The 18,267-nt window shown below is 32.3% G+C and overlaps 1 protein-coding gene and 1 long non-coding RNA gene across 3 annotated transcripts in view; one reads left to right on the top strand and one right to left on the bottom strand.

Annotated features, from left to right (window-relative positions):
• Positions 1 to 18,267, bottom strand: part of DACH1 (dachshund family transcription factor 1) — a 435,501-nt gene that overhangs the window by 275,738 nt on the left and 141,496 nt on the right. The window lies entirely within an intron of this gene.
• On the top strand, positions 4,292 to 11,566 carry LOC103879311. The gene is made up of 4 exons (XR_004178740.1): positions 4,292 to 4,435; positions 4,878 to 4,955; positions 10,354 to 10,500; positions 11,447 to 11,566. It is a non-coding gene; the product is annotated as an uncharacterized LOC103879311 (long non-coding RNA).

Below are 18,267 nucleotides of genomic sequence, written 5' to 3' on the forward strand. Positions count from 1 at the left end.
ATTTTTTTGTAAAGATGTGGTTTCACCATGTTGTCTAGGCTTACATATGTATTTTTTGTAATTTTGTGACTATCTTGTATCTAAATGTGATTATAAGTAGTCTACTCATTGGCAATAGAGTCTAGAACTTTATTTGTCTGAAGAGGGAGAGAAAAGAAAAAAAGAGACAATTCCTGACTTCAAAATGTCATAAGGCTTGACTTTGAAATAATACTGTGTAAATAAATTAACAAATTGATTGATTTTTATAAAGAAAATTACATTTCCCTTCAGATTCCATCTCAAGGAGTTTTCATCTTTGCCAAATTTTAAAGAAAGGTACTGTGCAAATGGGAACATGGAGAGGGGTGGGGAGAGGATCATAGAAAGTCCCAGAGATTAATGAGAACTAGAATTTTATGGGACCTAAAAGTGAGTTTCAAATATGAGGGTCGTGTGTGTGTGTGTGTGTGTGTGATGAACAGGAGGAGAGTATTACATAGAAGATAATGGCAGAAATCTAAACAGGATGGAAAAGTGAACAAGAGCTATCATAAAGGATCTTCTAAGGAATTTAGATGTTTGAACTGCTTCTATTTGAAAGATATTGAAAATTTAAAAGACAAAATAAGGTTTGAATAAGTATCACTTTGGAGGTGGCTAGGTAGGAAAACACATGACAGCCTACCTAAAAATCTTCCAACATTTCCTTTCTTCCCTCTTTATTAAAAAATTCTTACATAAAATAACAGAAGAAATGAATTCAGTGGAACATCTGCAAAGCAAAGACATTTACTTAAAAATTGTGTTAGGGCTTGATAGTCTTTGAGGAATTCCCTTTTGGAAGACACTTTGAAGTTGACTTCTGGGGTAAATTTTAGAAAAATTACGTATTGCTTAACCAATTCATATTAGAGCTGTTTAGTTCACTGAGGCATGAATGGATCAAACAATACCCTAGTCAGTTATTCTATATAAAAGTAAATAATTATGTCTCTTTATTGATGGAAGAAATGGTTCTAAGTAGAAAGAAAACATGATTGCAAAGCCATTGAAGTTAAGTAATACACATTTAGGTCATACACTAGGCTGGATCCTTGAAAAATGCATGAAATTTATTTCTAACACTTCATGCACTGGGAAAATCTGGCCAATAATAAATTCAGAATACACAGTAATAAAGAGCATGAAAATAACATTAAAAATAAGTATCAACACTTAAACTGCAACAGGAGGGATATAGATGAGATATGAAAAAACAGTTCTTTCTCTCATTAGAGCAGTTAAACATTAGAATAGGTTATCAGGGAAGGTCTCCACAGACTCCTCTCTTGAAGGTTTTTAACATCTGAGAGAGAGCCATTTATCTTGAATAGTTGAGGTAAGTCCTGTCTGCAGGCAGGTGAAGGACTAGATGACCTTTGAATTCATAAGTCATAAGCTACTTTTTATCTGCTACCTGATTCGCTTACTTAAGCAGTCTTTTTTATTCGGAAGTGATCATCAGCAATGTTAAACATTCTACACATTAAATATTTCCCATTTTAACATATGAGCAAACCACATTGAAAAGGTGTGGATGACAGATTAAAATAATCATTTGTAATCTAACCAGAGTTAATTTTTTAAAAAGTCTACTCTTCACGTGTTAAAAGAATAAGCAATATGGGGACATTTAAATTTTTGTCATTTCAGTGTGATATTGGATATAGCAGGTATTTATGAAAAAACTAGCGTGAATGTTATTTTTGGTTACTATAAATGATATGATAAAAGTTATATGAGGAATGTTTTCGATACTTGCTACATTGTCTGACTCATTTAAATAGATACTTAAATACCTCCCTTTTCTTTTATTACACACTATCTAGATCATGAGAAAGTTCAGTTCTATGCTTGACACAGGTGACTTCAAGGAAAATATGTTAATCAAAACAGCAAAGGATCAATAAACAAATGAGCATATAACGTAGCTAATGTCATTCCAAAGAGTTACAAAGATTCATCTTACTCTGTTATCTTGGTTCTATGTAATCCCCACTTCACTTCTCATCTCTGGAAGCCAAGCATTGGAATGCATGACAAATAAAAAATGATACATGATTTTTAGTATAATAATAGAAATTGTAAAATGACCCATAATGTCTTCACTGAAAAAATATCTAGATTTCTTTTAATTCATTTGAATATATATTCTTAAATCATATATTTTTCTGAAATTAAATCTTTTTTTCTTAGAACTTCAATCTGGAAATCTTTTTTTGAATATAAATTCATGTTAAAAATAAAATGTGGACAAAAATTAAATCGAAATATCCAGCAATGATGATGTCTAGGGTATATAGATAACACTACATATTATAGGTATCAGTAATATTTTAAAATAAGAAGAAAAGCTTCAGCTATATTGCTTTAGCTATATGATTTTATAGACTCAGAGGACAAAATGTGAAATAAACTACATTGCGTTGACCTTCCTCAGAACAAACACTTGGCAAATGTTTTTAGAACAAACATTTCTGCAAGTTTAGGTTATAGTCTAAACTTGAGGATTTTAAATTGGTTTGAAATTTTAGCTGTATTCAAAAAACACTTAGAGGTTGTTCCGAGTAACGACATGCTGGCCTATTACATATCACAACTTCTTGCCATTTAAGGTAAACAAAAATTTTTTTAGTGAAAATGTTGCTGTAGTTTACATTTCCCCCCTTTAATTTAAAATAAATACTTATTTCAACCTATTTAGTCAAAGTTAAATGATTTTTAATAAACTATTCCCTTCCCCCCCAAAAAAAATCAATAAACAAACTTTTCATATTTCACTAAGGGAAGATTTAAATAACATTTAAAATGAAATTAAACTAAACACTCACAGCAAAGACTCTGGCAGTCACTGAATATGTCTGAGGATTGCCTACAAGTGATAATAGAGTATATACTTTGACTTCTATTCCTTTATAGATTACTGTAAGTTTTAATTTTCTCTGATGCAATGTTTAATTGACAAAAACAAAAAGAAGCCAGTAATGGGCCCATGGCGGCAAGGGGTCACAAGCCCAAGACTTCTTCTTTTCTTCTTCTTCTTTTTTTTCCTTTCTGTTTTGTAACCATGGTAAAACAATAGAAGTGAACTTTCCCTGAACTTTTCTCTTTAAAGCTCTGGGTCCACGTTGACCTAGCAGGGCAGGCTGGAACCTGATACTATCAACCCAAGGGCTGCTAAAGCAATCAGGTTCAACAACAACCATATATGTTCCCTAATGTCATTTTGCCACAAAGCCAAGGCAAAAGCAAGCTATTTCTAGTAAAGAATTTATTTCTATTGTTTCAGAGATTTTTCAGAGATTCAATGGTCTAAATGTGCATAAAACATGAACTAAATGGTAGACTACAGAAATATATTATTGTTCTCTTATAATTATATCACTACTAAAGTTTATTTGCAGATAAAGTCTAATCCCACAAAAAAAGCTTCTGGATGCATTATTAAAAAACAGATGATTTAAATCATTATAGATTTAGATAATCTTACATTTAATTTAGTCATTTTATTAAATTCTCATGGTGATCTGTCTTAAAAGGTAACACTGTGTACGAAATTTTGTTCATGTTCTTCTACAGGCAATAAAGGTATGAAGACTCAATTGATTAAAGATACAAAATGAAATATTTGTTATTCTGCAATTGCAGCATGACAAATAATATATTAGCTAAGTTGTAGTAGCATCATTCCCATCTTCTTCATTCAAAGGAATATTAGATTTTTGTTTCAAACCCAGTTTTCAAGAATTTGTAATACTATAAGCAAAATTTTAAAAGAGAATGACCAATCCAGAAAAATTAGGCAAATATAATTTTAATAATCATAAGTATTATAGAAGTACTTCAGATTCAGCCATTTTACAACTTATGTTCAACTACAATATTAAGAAAAAATTAATAAAGATAAAATAATGGTAAGCAAAATTATTCTATCATTACTTGAAGCTCTCTCAAAATGTCTCTACAGATACTTGAATATCATATTTATCACATATTAACTATTATTAATTACTTCAAAATGTCAACTGTGCATAAGTAGATGCTCAGTTATATCTTCCTGAATACTATTTCATATGGGTTATTTTATGGTACACTTTCATAGAAACCGTTTCAGTGGTTCTGATAGGAGAATTGGATCATGTGGATAAGATCTTTGTTATGGCAACACTAGGCTTCAACATTCCAATAGGAAGAAATTCGAATTTTACCCCTCATATAAAAAGGAGTTCAAAATATTAACTGAATGAAGAAACGGGGACAATTCAAAAAAACAAAACACAAAAAAACAGGACATGGGCCACTGTATCAATAGTTGTCCTTAAAGTAATAGTTTTCCAGAATTACAAAACAAACGGAATCCTTTTTGAAAAGTACCGTGTTTACAGCAACAACTTCTTTTCATACTTTAACTTGAGTAAGTTAGTTATTAGTTGAAATTCATTTCTATAGGTGTAGGCTTATGTTGGTGTATGATTACATACAGTATTATACACATTTTAGAGATGGGAGAACTAAACAAAAAAAATAAGAGATCTGTTGAATTTTATTACATTTATTAAAGATTTCTTATGAAAATATAGGATTCATATTTTTATCCAGTTCTTGAACTGACTTTCCAAGCAGTGATATAAAAAATATTACTGAAATTGCAGGTTAAATGCTAACTTGACTTTAAAGAAACCTATCAATGTTTAGAATATTTCGGACATCAATAAGGGAGATTTTTTAAAAATGTATTTTAAAATAGAAAGGATGGAAAGAAGATCATGAAGCCAAGATAGAAAATAGACAGAGAGAGTATCGGTCTACCCTTTGAGCTCGTCATAGTGGCTTCACTGATTCTCTTTTTTTCCAAGTTTGAGAACAAGGAGTTAAAGTTGCGACTTTACTGAGAGAAAAGGGAAAGCTAACATATACAGAACATCTACTAAAAGGTAAGTAAAATATCTATCTCATTTAAATTCCAACAACCGTTTTAGGCAGATACTATTATCTCCATCTCTCAGATGAGGAAATTTGAGCTGACTGGCCCAACAGCATGACTCATAAATTTTAGATCTTTATGTCAGATCCATGTATCTCTGACTTCAAAGCCTGTACTTATTTCATTATACCATGGTGCCTCTGAATAGTAGAGACAAAAGGTCACTTTGCCATGGATCAAAAGACAGAAGCTGTCACTTATTAGATGTGTGACCTTGACAAGTCACTTAACCTTTTGGAATCCACATCTTCCCTTCCCCAACACTCTCAAGAAGTGCTAGAGCCAATAAAACTTAAATATCTGAAATAAAATAGTCAAAGAAGCTAATATTAGCAGAGAACATTTAATAAGAAGAATGTGAACAATGAGCACAAAGGAAAAATATGTCTGTTTGTATGCTGCGCTGTTCAGGGTACATTCTTCCAACCTAAGAAGGCAGTTTCCTATATTTGTGCCATTATCTTAATCTCATTTCTATTTCAATGTCACTATTCTTCCTCCTGCCCTGCCTGATTTCTCTGAGTAAAGGTATTATACAGAAATTTTAACAGCTTTTGATATCTATTAAAATAGCTAATTTCAATAGCTGTCTATTGGTGAACACAGAGTATATTAACGCAGAGTATTTCCAATGAGAATGAGATATGTCTTTTATGTAAATAAAAAGAGAACTTTCAGTCTAGGGGGATAATTAATGGGCTCTGAAAAATAATTTTCTTCAGTTGTTTCTCCTAAAAAAAAATAAAAGCTCTAGTTTAGAGACTGAAAAGTTTATACCCCCTCAAATAATTTCAGATCAGCTTAGAAATTAAATCAATCTTTAGTTTATCAATTATTAAAATAAACATCTGGGAATACACAAATAACGTTTTCCTTTGTCTCTTGAGTTCCAAATCCATCTTTCTAGAGGGGTAAGTGATATCTGAACATTTCGCAAGTGCCTCAAATTCAACACGTCTGATGTAAACTTCTTATCTTCTACCTTAAGCCTGCACCTCATTACCTATTGCATTACATCTCTCTGAAAATAAACCACCATCCATCCAATCCCCAAAACCAGAGCCCAGAGAGTCTTCCTAATCCTTTCTTCTTCTTTTTCAATGTACTTTCCACTTCTTAGCTTAATAATCATCATCTTCTATTGATTCTGCCTATGATACATCTTCCAACTCACTCTCTTCTTCATTCACATTGCTCCTGCCTTATCTCAGGTCCTCCTCGCTTTCTGTAGTGTTTAATACTGACCTAAGTGTTCTATATAGAAATAACATTATAGCACTTTCAGTGCCTTCTGCAAATCCAAATATTCATCAAATTTCTTATCATAGCATACAAGACCCTTCAAAATCTAGCACCTCAGTTCCTTTTGGCTGTAATTTCTCATAACTTTCCTACCCTCACTCTGTAGTTGAAACCTAATTACTTTCACATATTCATGCTTTACAGATCTAATCCTCCTTCCTGAAATGCCCGTTCCTTCAGTTGTATGTGAGAAGCCCTACACCAATTCTCACCAGCTTCTTCCCTAATCTTCCCAAGTGCTCACCTTTTACTTCTATGGTATCATGGAATACCATAGTATCATATTAATCTCTCTATTAACATAATAATTTCTATATTATTTTAGTCTGCCAACAAAGCCTTTAAATTCAGCAACTATGTTCTATATATTCCTTTTTTGCCAGAATTCAATGGTCTGGTAACAAGGATAAAAGTATTACTGTTTGCTGGATGAATCAGCTGAAGAAGGAACAAATGAATTATTTTTAAAATTTAATTTATTTTTATTTTACTTTAAGTTCTGCGATATATGTGCAGGTTTGTTACATAGGTATACATGTGCCTTGGTGGTTTGCTGCAACTATCAACCTGTCATCTAGGTTTTAAGTCTTGCATGCCTTAGGTAATAAACTATTTTTTAAAAGTATACATCATGTATGTAATTAACAGAAAATATTACAATACAGGAATAGCCTTTCCAAAAAAATTTCCATCCCTCATTAAATTAAGACATCTAATGCTAAGGATCCATCCAAAGAAGATTTTATATTCATTTTTACTGAATAATCAATTATATTATGTACACACCTACAAAATTCAAAATATAAAATAAACTAAAGCAAAATAATACACAATTTTGTGTCCTACAAAAAATTTTAGTTTAAAAATTACTTTAAATGTCAGTCAAATAATACAGAATATTAAGTCATCATTGCCCTTTAAAATTCTTTCAACAAGAAATGCTTAATTGTACTTTCACTTTATCTCACTGTACCAGTAAGTAAATAAATTAACAAAATAGCTTTTATCACACAGAATAACCTTTTAACTGAGGGATTATCTCTGGTTTATTTTTCATTTCTTTCATTGCAGATAGCAGTTCATGCCTCATTGATTAGTTTGCTAAGGTGGTGATCAGAAATGAAAACACTGCAAGGACCTGTGTATGTAATCACACACACACACATGCGTGCACACAAACACACACCCCACATTAATTCTATGCCTCTATGCTCACTTAGATTTGTTTCTTATTTACACATTTTTTTGTTCATTAAACTGCATTTGCTTCCATTCATAATTTAAATTGTCCATTTCACAACTCTCAGGGAGAGGAAAATACAAAGTCGATAGGAAAAAAATCTAATTTTCTTCAGATTCCTGCAATTTAGGAATTCAATGGTAGCCTATATCTTGGTGTATGCCATTGAATATACCAGCCACATTTGAGACTTGCTACATCCATCATAAGCTCATCAGTCAGATCTTTAGATCTAACATTCCTTTCCTTTTTTCAGACAAAACAAATATGGAATTAGTAGTCCAAAAAACTTTTAAATTAAAAAAAAAAACCCACAGAAATCAAGTATAGCTGATTATGTATTCAAACATATTGTTTCTTTTCCATTTGTTTGCTATTTAATTAATTAGGTGTGTATTTCCTTAGGATCTTATGTTATCCTGATAACTGGCTGCTCTATCGACATTCCCATTTATAAACATCATACCTATTGCTTTTAGAATAAAAATTATTAGGTAAGAAGATTTTTAAGTAATAGCCAAAGCAAGCTTTAGGAAAATTATAATCTGGCAATCTTCATGTCTCTACTGTTAGTGGAGCTTTCTTTTCTGCTGGCATTCTTACTCCTCCCATTGACATTTAAACCCATCACCCCAGATATCTACACATCTTAGTATTTTGCTTTCAACAGTCAACTAAACCTCGCAAGGATTTAATTGATAATTAAAGTTAAAAGCTTAAATTATGAGTATTTGCATTTAAAAGAGGCTCCTTCTTCTGTGTGAATGCAACCTCTGGTGCTATTTCTTAAGTACAAAAGTAAATGAGCCTTTGTAGGCCACCTTTGAAAGGTTGTCTTTGACCCAATATAGAACGGCTTATTTAATCATAGGATTTTCTGCTCAAGGAACAACACAGATCCCATGTCTTACTGTAGCATGTCCAAGCCTCTTCTTTTGGCCTTTCAGCCTCTTTACAAACTTAACACCCTACATTCTCACCAATTTGACTACATTTCAGTTCACATTACAATTCCATGCAATGCAAAGAATAGACATAGATGTTTTTCTAGAAGTCACAGTACACTTTCTATACTGTGCTCACTATCTCTTGTTCTGTTCGTATTATGCTATTACCCATATTTTCTTTTTGGGTAAAGAAGAAGAGTATCACTTCTCTTTCCATCAAAAACAGATTTTAAAAGTGGCCTTAGGAGGATTGCCTGAGCCAAGGAATTCAATCTCAGCCTCGGTAACATACTGAAACCCCATCACTAAAAAAAATTTAAAAATTAGCCTGGCTTGGTGGCATGGACCTGTAGACCCAGCTACTCTAGAGACTGAGGTGGGAAGATCTCTTGAGCACAGGAGATTGAGGCTGCACTGAGCTGTGATCACGCCACTGCACTCCAGCCTGAACCACAGAGTGACACTCTGTCAAATAAATAAATAAAAATAAAAAGTGACCCCCCTAGGAAGCCTCATTGAAATATATTAACTGTTTCTACTTTTAGTTCTTCATTTGTCTTTTTTGTTGATTCATTTGTTCAATATTTATTGAGAGTTTATTATGTACTGGGGAAGAATCTAAGTGAAGAAAGACAATACGTAAATAGATGAATAGTCTACTAAAATGCTGTCTTTAAACTACTTGTACACAGAAGACTTCTCTAAGAAGATGAGACTTGAATATCAAGCAGTTAGCAGCTATGGATGGGTGAAGGGAGGGAGAGTTACCAGCTATGGGAAAATCAGCAGAAAATGTCCCAGCAAATGGACGAGTGAGTGCAAAAGGCCTAAGTCTGATCAGGAAAGCAAAGGAAAGCTAGCGTGGCTTATTTCAGCATGTGATGGGGAGAAAAGAAAGAATGGACTCCAGGAGACTGGCAGACATTTGGATTTCACTGACATAAATACTATTTATTTGTATGTTCTCTTACTAAGTTTTAAATCTTTTTCCTGTGCACAGCACATTTTTGCTTTCCCCAATATATTTTCTCTCTCAGGCAAGAGACACACCTTGCTACCTTATTGTCAGCCATAACGTCTAGTTCAAGGCTCAGCTCATAATTATGTCTAACAAATGTGTTTGACTAACTAAATTAAAATGTAATATAAATGAAAACCATTCATTTAAAATTCCAAAGCACTGCATGGTGTTTAAATTTTCAGATTCTATAAAGAATACTATCAGTATTTTAATGAAATATGAATCCTTTGCCTGCTAACTAGTCCTTGATGTAAAGATAACACTGCAGCTAAAAGTGCATTATATAAATGTCTACTTTAGTCCTCCTTTGTCAATGCTTTGCTATCCATACAAAAGATCCAGATCAATATAAAGGTAATAACATGATACATGATACCAGTTATGTTCTCTAAACTTTACTTATCAATTCTAAGATGTCTTTATCAAAAAGTTTCTTTTCTTTCAGTAGTTACCTTATATCAAGCAGTTATCTCTCACACTTGTCAGATTGTTCCTACACCCAGATAAATGTCCCTATCATCACATACTAAAAGGAAAATGTAAATCTGCATTATAAAATGCATTTCTCTCTTACTTGATGATCCACAGCTATTTCCTGTTAAAAATACTGTACAACAAACAACAATAATAATATTGGTTAGAAAAAATAGGGAAACATTACCTATGGATATTTAAGAAACAAAGCCAACACTAATCCTTTATTTGAAGAAAGTAAAAAGCTATATCCAAATATGATTTCCTTATACATAGTTTCGATGTTCAGATATTGAACCTGATGCCCTCATAATACATTTGCCTAACACCACAGTAAATTTTTTCATTGTTTTTTCCCAACTAGGATGACAACCACCTAACCTACATAATATTAAGCAGACATTTAGTTCCACTGATGTGAACAGCCAAGAGATTAATGCTGACAGAGCTAAATTACACAAGAGTCAAGAGATGTGATCCAACAATACAATTATAATTATCACTAGAGGAGGTAAGAGATGAACATATTTTCATCTACTAAGAGCTCTGAATTAAAGGGCCAAACACTTAAATGCCACTTTTACTCATTTGGTGACTAGGGGTAGTCCAAATTCTGTAATTATCTGACTTTGCATGCATTAAAAGCAGCTTGGTTTTAGAGGTTTCTGATAGGAATGTCACAATTAGCAGTCTATGTTTCATTTTCAGCCACTATTTCAAAAGAACTAAAATAATCACCAAGTCATATGAATAATAAAAAAGAACTAGTCCTCATTTTCTTCTAATTTTGTTTTAGTAATTTGCTGTGCAATGAATTATCTTTTAACTTAGATTTTTATTTATTTTGTGTGATATCATAAAATAATTAAGAAATTCCCATAACATTTTTTCTTCCTTAAAAGTATGTTGGAAAAAAAGAAATATGATATCCATTTAAAAAATAAGATTTTAGATGAAAGTTCTTAACAATATGTTAAAGCATTTTACTTCTTGAGTGGTACATTATAGACACTTAAAGTTATGAATATATACCTGAAGCTTCAATAATCCTTTTGAGTAGTGTATCTATTAGAATGATATTTATTATAAGGATAGAATTAGAAATTATGCTCTTAGGCAATTATAAGTCTATACCATTAAGTTATTTTTACTCCAGTATATGAATCATTACTTTGAATAATTTATATATTAGAAAGTAATATTCCTTAGCAGTATACAACCAGCATATGCCATTTGCTATAAATGAGTTTCTGTATTATAAATAGATAATACAGTCAGGATGAAATTGAGGAAACCATCTTCCTTTTGGCTTTCCTTAGAGACATTCTGGTTGATTTTAAGAAGTTTAGTACGTTTTGTTTTTTTGCTAACTCCCTCCACATTAACGTTTGTTAATTTCCTATGAGATTTTCTGCCTTTTGAGAGAATATATCAACTTGCTTGTTTTCTTTTTTTAGAAAAAATAATTCATAGAACAACATTCCCTTTTAATGACTACGAGATGGAATATAACAAGTCCTTCCTATGTGAATATCCCAGTTGCAGCTACTCATGACTAAATCATACTGAACACCAAAGAAAACCGTGGTTGGTTACTTAATATCTTTCTTGACAGAACTTGAAAATTGGGAGGGGGGTACTTCAGGATAATAATACTTGAAAACTATCATCATAGTGGGCATGGCTTATATCAATGTAAAAATCTGTATGCATTTAAAATAATCCCCAAACAGATATATATCATTTTCTCATTTATTATTTTATCTCCCTAGAAACAACAGTTCTAAATATGTTGATTGAGTTCTGAAAAGCCAGTCACACAGTATCATTCAGTTTCAAAAGTTGAGGAAAGAGCTTTGGATTTGGGGTCTGAAGGTACAGGTTTCAGTTTTCACTTGTATGACCTTCAGGTTTCTGGGTTCAACGTCTACATCATTGCTGTGGGGCTTCAATATACTATCTGTGGCTTTCTCACAAACTATGATGGAGTTGGGGTGTAGCCAAGGAGAGGAGGAGGATTCTTATCACCTCCTCCCTCAATGCTTAGCAGCAGGGGCTAGGGTTAGAATATCTCTGTTATTTGGAGACTTTGTAAAGGAATGACTCAGGACCATCTCAATTCAAAAGAGCAGAATGTGCTTAGTTCCCAGGTTTGTTTTCATCTTTGTTTATGGATTGTGGTGTCAAAACCAGAAACAGTTGTACATTTCTCTATCTCAAATAAAATAAAAGCTATTAAAATGTGTCTAGGTCCAGCACAGAAGCTTGCACCTGTACTCCCAGCACTTTGGGAGGTTGAGGCAAGAGGATTGCTTGAGCCCAGGAGTTTGAGAACCAGCCTGGGAAACCCAGGCAGACATTGTCTCCTCAAAAAATTAAAAAAAAAAAAAAAAAAAAAAATTAGCCAGGTATGGTAGCACATGCCTGTAGTCCCACCTACTCAGGAGCCTGAGGTGGAGGTTCACTTGATCCCAGAAGGTTGAGGCTGCAGTGAACCCTGATCACACCACTACATTCCAGCCTGGGCAGTAGAGTGAGATCATGTCTAAAAAATAAAATAAAATGTATCTTAGTTAACATGGTTAACATAGTTCCCCAAATATTTGGCATTATATTTTAAGATATTTTATAACTTCAGACCACACAAATAAATAGGTACCTGAACAGTAATGTTGAAAACCTCTTTTGATGTTGACTTGCATTTGATGCAATAGAATCTATTTTTAGTAAGGTGATTTTTTAAAAATTATGTTCTACTCCCACATCAATCCTCCTCTGTTTCTTTAATTTAATTTGTTAAATTAAATGATGATGATTATTATTATTATTTAAATTTTTGTTTTTTTGAGACAGTCTCGCTCTCCTGTCCAGTCTGAAGTGCAGTGGTGCTATCTTGGCTTACTGCAACTTCTGCCTCCCGGGCTCTGGTGATCCGCCCACCTCAGTCTCTTGAGTAGCTTGGATTACAGGCATGTGTCACCATGCCAAGCTAACTGTTGTCTTTTTAGTAGAGTCGGGGTTTCATCATGTTGCCCAGGCTGGTCTCGAACTCCTGGCCTCAAATGATCTGCCCACCTTGGCCTCCCAAAGTGCTGGGATTACAGGTCTGAACCACTACACCCGGCCTGTTTTGAATTTTTGTTTTCACTTTCCTTTCAGATTATGTTGATGGGAATCAACAATTCTTAGATTAGTCTGAAGAGCCCTCTCAGTATTGAAATTTTGTAGGCATTCACTTAAACCTAAGATAAGTAGAAAAATAAATTTGTATCTAATGGAAACTAGTTCCAACTTGTTCACTTTCAAAATAAAGGCAACAAATATGAAAACACTTCTATCATCAAAAACTTCTAAGGGGTTTATAGTTGTATTTATCCTGTTTAGCTCAAGTGAAAAGTAATTTTACATTTGAAAACCTTCATCAAAACTGTATTGAGGATAATTTTCTATACTTGGATAATTCCATTTGGTGACTCCCAACTAGGCAAAACTTTTTGCCCTTTAGCAAATATAATTTACTGAATGGACAAATAAAATTAAATTTATAATAACTAAAAACAGTATATTCAATGCATGCCAATTTAAATCTTAAATTACTCCAACTGACCAGCATAAATCCTGAGATCATCAACATTTACATAAAACCTGCTCTATAACTTGTTAAAAATACTTGGGAACACTCTTGATATGATACACCTATACCATATACTTCCATTTCTGAATTTTTTTATACACAGTAAAGTAGATGGGTTATTTCCAAGTCAATTGAATAAAGTATTACTTACCTATATCTAAAAATATATAGAAAATGTATCTTAGTTATGAATCAAAAGAAAGAAACTACATTATGCCTAGAGTTTTAAACAGAGAAAAATTGTAAAGGAACTTGCAAGTAACTTTCTTTATGATTTATGTCCATTTGTATTTTTTTTTAAGTTCCAATTAACTGCAATAAAGACTACTTTAGAGGAATAAAAACCTTCAAATATTTGGCAGTCTCAAACACTCGTCTTAGAAATTTTTCTTCACGGATGAACCTTTCTGTTATAATGAATGTCAATCACAACTAACTACAACTTTTGGATTTGCAAAGGAACAAGCAATTCTCTCTAACGTTCCATTTGCAAGTGTAAAACATCAAAATGGGATATTACAATTGGCAAAAAAATGGACTTTACATGTAGATTAGAGCATATCTTAGTGAAATTGAAACTGTAAAAAAAATTTCAAAACTTTTGAAAATTACAGTTTTGAACATAAAATTAGTACAACAAAAAAGACTTGAAAAATGTTTAGCAAAACAAGTCTCATTAAAGCATTATGAATGTTAGCGTCAAAAAACCATGTTTCTCAAAGGGCATCTTTGTTGGCAAAGCTTTAACTATTTTGAGCAATGTAGCCTTTAAGAAAATGAAGCTACAGATTCAGTTGAGTTTCAAAAAAGAAGACAAAAGAGAGAGAAAGTAAATAGAAATTAACCAAAATGCCAAATTCTACTTCTAAAACTCCTCTTAAAAGCTATCATTTCATTCAAATATTAGTCCTTTCTTTCTCTGAGTCCATTGTGGTATCTAACATTTAACATTAAAGTAAAATGCCCTAGGGAAGGAGTGGTACAATGAGAGTAAAGTTGATGAAAATACATAAAATGTAAACTTTAAAGCTAGCTAAATCTTGATTTTTTCTTAAATATCTTAAAATTTGTTTTGTCTAGAATTATATTGCCATTTTGTGTAGCATATACAGATTTTACTTGGATTAGTAGATGTTCTTCACATAAACACATTAAAAATATAATTGATAATATCTATTAGAGAAATAAGCTCCTTAATTCACAATATTTGGGATGGCAATCATCACTGAAAATAAAACAAAAATGCAGGATATTTTGCTTGGATATTGCTCTGAAAATAAATAATACAGTATTGAAAAAAATATGAGTGGAAGATTTAAGGAAAGTATGCTTACACATGATTGATCTCTTAGAAAGCTGCATGGTTTATAAAGGCACTGGATTACATGGGGCTTTTTTTGGTTTCAAATAGATACACTTTGCTCCACTAAGTTATGTATTTGCTATCATCTTTTGCATTATAGTTTGTCTTTCTGGATAACAAATCCCCTTGGAGAACCTGTTGAAAGTTACGGACCCCTTTAATCATTAATGAACACAGAGTAATCTACCTAAAATTGTGCATGCAATTTCAAGGTTCTCACAGAATCTCAGCTATGGACCAAGACTTTGCCTGGCATGTTTTAAACCTCTGTTCTTCTCAATGCGTTATACATTTGTATCACTACAGGAAGTTGAGGCGAATAAATTGCATGTTGAAGCCCTATAAGTTTGTTTCAGTAAGAGGGGAAAAAGTGCATTTTTCTATTTATATGCACATAGGCACTAGTATCATTACCGAGAGGAAAAGCAAAAGAATACTTCTATGTTTGAGATTTAAAACTGATTTAGTTGAAACAACTGATGAGTATTAAAATATGTAAACTCAGCGTGCCTTAACAAGAAAATGCTTTAAATGTAAGAAATAATTGTTTGGATATCTAAACATCCAAATCACATGTGCATTTTAATCCTAAATTAAACAAATTCTAAGTAAAAAAGTAGATGCCTAACAGAAAAATAAAGTGATTTTTTTTGTCATCCAATAAATAGGCAATGAAAAATCTATATTTGAATTGAAGGTATGAAAGTGAATTAAAGAGGTAACTGTTCCACAGGAGTATACATCATTTCAGTTTAATGTTTAGAAAATAAATAGATCTATACATATTTTGTTAAAGACCAATCAATTGATCTTCTGTTTTCTATGTAAAATGAAACGACGCTTATTATTAAAATATAGGCTGAGTTCTTTGCCTGATTTTCTGCTTTTGTAAAATGCATTGCTTGAGAAACAAGTCTTCAAAAAACAAGGCCTAAAAAAATCTACTACTCAGGGTGCCTTTGAGGATATTTAATTAAAATCTAATCCTGCATTCATTAAGGCTCACATAAATTAAGCTGTCATTCATAAGATTTATGGATTCTCATTTGCATATTGCATACAATTCATCAATTACTCAAGTATGAAAGGAGCACATTTCCCTTGGAGCTGCCTGCTACCCTGCCAACATTTGAAATGAGGGAAAGAGCAAGACTGTCAGGCATTCACACAAACTTTCTTCCAAATGTCTGCTCCTTGATTAATCTAATTTTCTAGATCTTCCCTACAAGATACACCAACAGCCCTGGTGCACGTTTCTATTATTTCGCCTGTCTTCATCACCAAAATCTTCCAGTCCTTGAATACTTCTTCATGTCTGAGTGATTATTATTTATTTGCTAATGATATGGCATTGATGATATTTCCCTATTCAAATGTGTTTGATACGTACAAATATGTAGGTTATATGCTTGTTGATTTTTAATGTTAATTATTTGCTATCAACAATCAGCCAATAAAGAGCTGAAAATGAAGACATGGAAAAGGAAGAGAGTTGCTGTGGAATGTAGTTGACACAAAAGTCTAGTTTCAGAGACTGTTAGCATTTCAGAAGAACCTGAAACAAAGCCCTGTAGTAAATCATTGATTCTATATTTAATATAAAAAATGGAGTTCACTCATCAGCTGTAAGTATATGCTACTGCACTTTTTACAGTTCTAAGCAAAGTAGTAAGTAACCCAAATTAGTTTGTTTTCACTGTGCATAAAGCATACTGTGTTAATTCACTTGTCTTCTCTGGGGAGTAGATCTTAATTTCAGTGGCACAAGTTGGAAGTAACAGTCCCTTCTAGACCACACTCTGGAAACCTTCCAACAGGAATGTGATCAGGTGTGGAATTTAATGTAAAACACTCCTCATGTCCAGGATTTCTACAATTAAAATATATGAATGTATCAGCACTCTCAAAAATCTCTGCTCCTGAAAACATGCTGTCAATTAAATGTCAATTAAATAGAAAAACAGGAAAAACTACCTTTCAAAATCATTAGTTTTCTATGAAGTGCATATACTTCAGTATAAAAAGAAAGCATTTTATTGAATTTAAATATTTAGAAAATTCATTTGGTAACATGAGGGATTTTATTTTGCTGTGTGATACTTGCCAAAACTATGATCATATCTATTTGGAAACACCATTTAGAACCCAAAATTAGAATTTCCCAAATTAAAACCTTAACATCTCAGGTTAAGTGTTAAATTATAAGAGACAGCTTTTGGTTGATATCGCTCTCAAAGAGTCTAAAGAAATGAGTAAATGACTCTAAGGACTATACTAACATAATCATAAATATTTTCACTTTACAAAAACTGTGCCTCTAAAGAGAAAAAAAAATTATATTCAGCAATAAAAATAATTTCCATGAATCCCTCACAAATACATTTAACAAAGGAGAAATAAATGACTCTATAAATTTAATCAGAAGGACGGAATCATTAGCATGCCCAATTTATAAAATGACTTTCAAAACTGAAAGCAAACAACAGATAAGCTCATGCTTTTTATTCATTCAAGTGGGATGGTTCTTCGTAATTTTCAGAGATCCATGCCTGAGACACTACTGAGTGTATTGTCTGTCTTTAACCCTTGCATTCTCTACATTTCAGTTTTCTCAGCATGAGCTGTCTACTTTATTCTATCCAAGTAATGTGTAATAGAAAAAGAATTGACCTATTCTATAATAATAATGCTTATTTTATTTCTTCAATACAAACCACCTGTTTGGGTTTTGTTTGGTTTTCGAGGGTTTTTTAACTATGTAAATTAAATATGATAGTCAGCTTCCTTACTCAGTTTAATAGACAGTGAATGGAAAGCATATGGAAAACTTTATTGTTTTTTATTTAATTCATCCTACAAAAGAATTTACCCCAGATTAATGAAGAAATCCCAAGTAAGAGAACACAAAAACATCTAAGACTGATGGACAATAGTGAGGAGAGCTTCACCAGATCACCTGGGGCACTTCATTTAAATTGAAAATTTTGCATAAAATATTTGTACAGATTAAGTGAACTTGTTTCATGTCCCAGAGTGCATATTTATTTTGAATAAATTATTTCCAAAATGAATTTGCTTTCTTTTTATTTTTCATAGCCCCTTTAGATAAATAATCAGATCTAAAATGGCATTTCTGAAGGCAATCTATCTAGTCCACACAAATGAGAGAACATTCTGATAGATTAGAATGTTAAAAGAAACAGAAGATTATTTAGATTTTGTAACATATCATTTCACACGTATGATTTTAAGAGATAGTTATTTCAGAAGTCACACACAAA

The sequence above is a fragment of the Papio anubis genome, chromosome 15 (genome assembly GCF_008728515.1).
Source record: "Papio anubis isolate 15944 chromosome 15, Panubis1.0, whole genome shotgun sequence".
In the NCBI taxonomy this organism is placed as follows: Eukaryota; Metazoa; Chordata; class Mammalia; order Primates; family Cercopithecidae; genus Papio; species Papio anubis.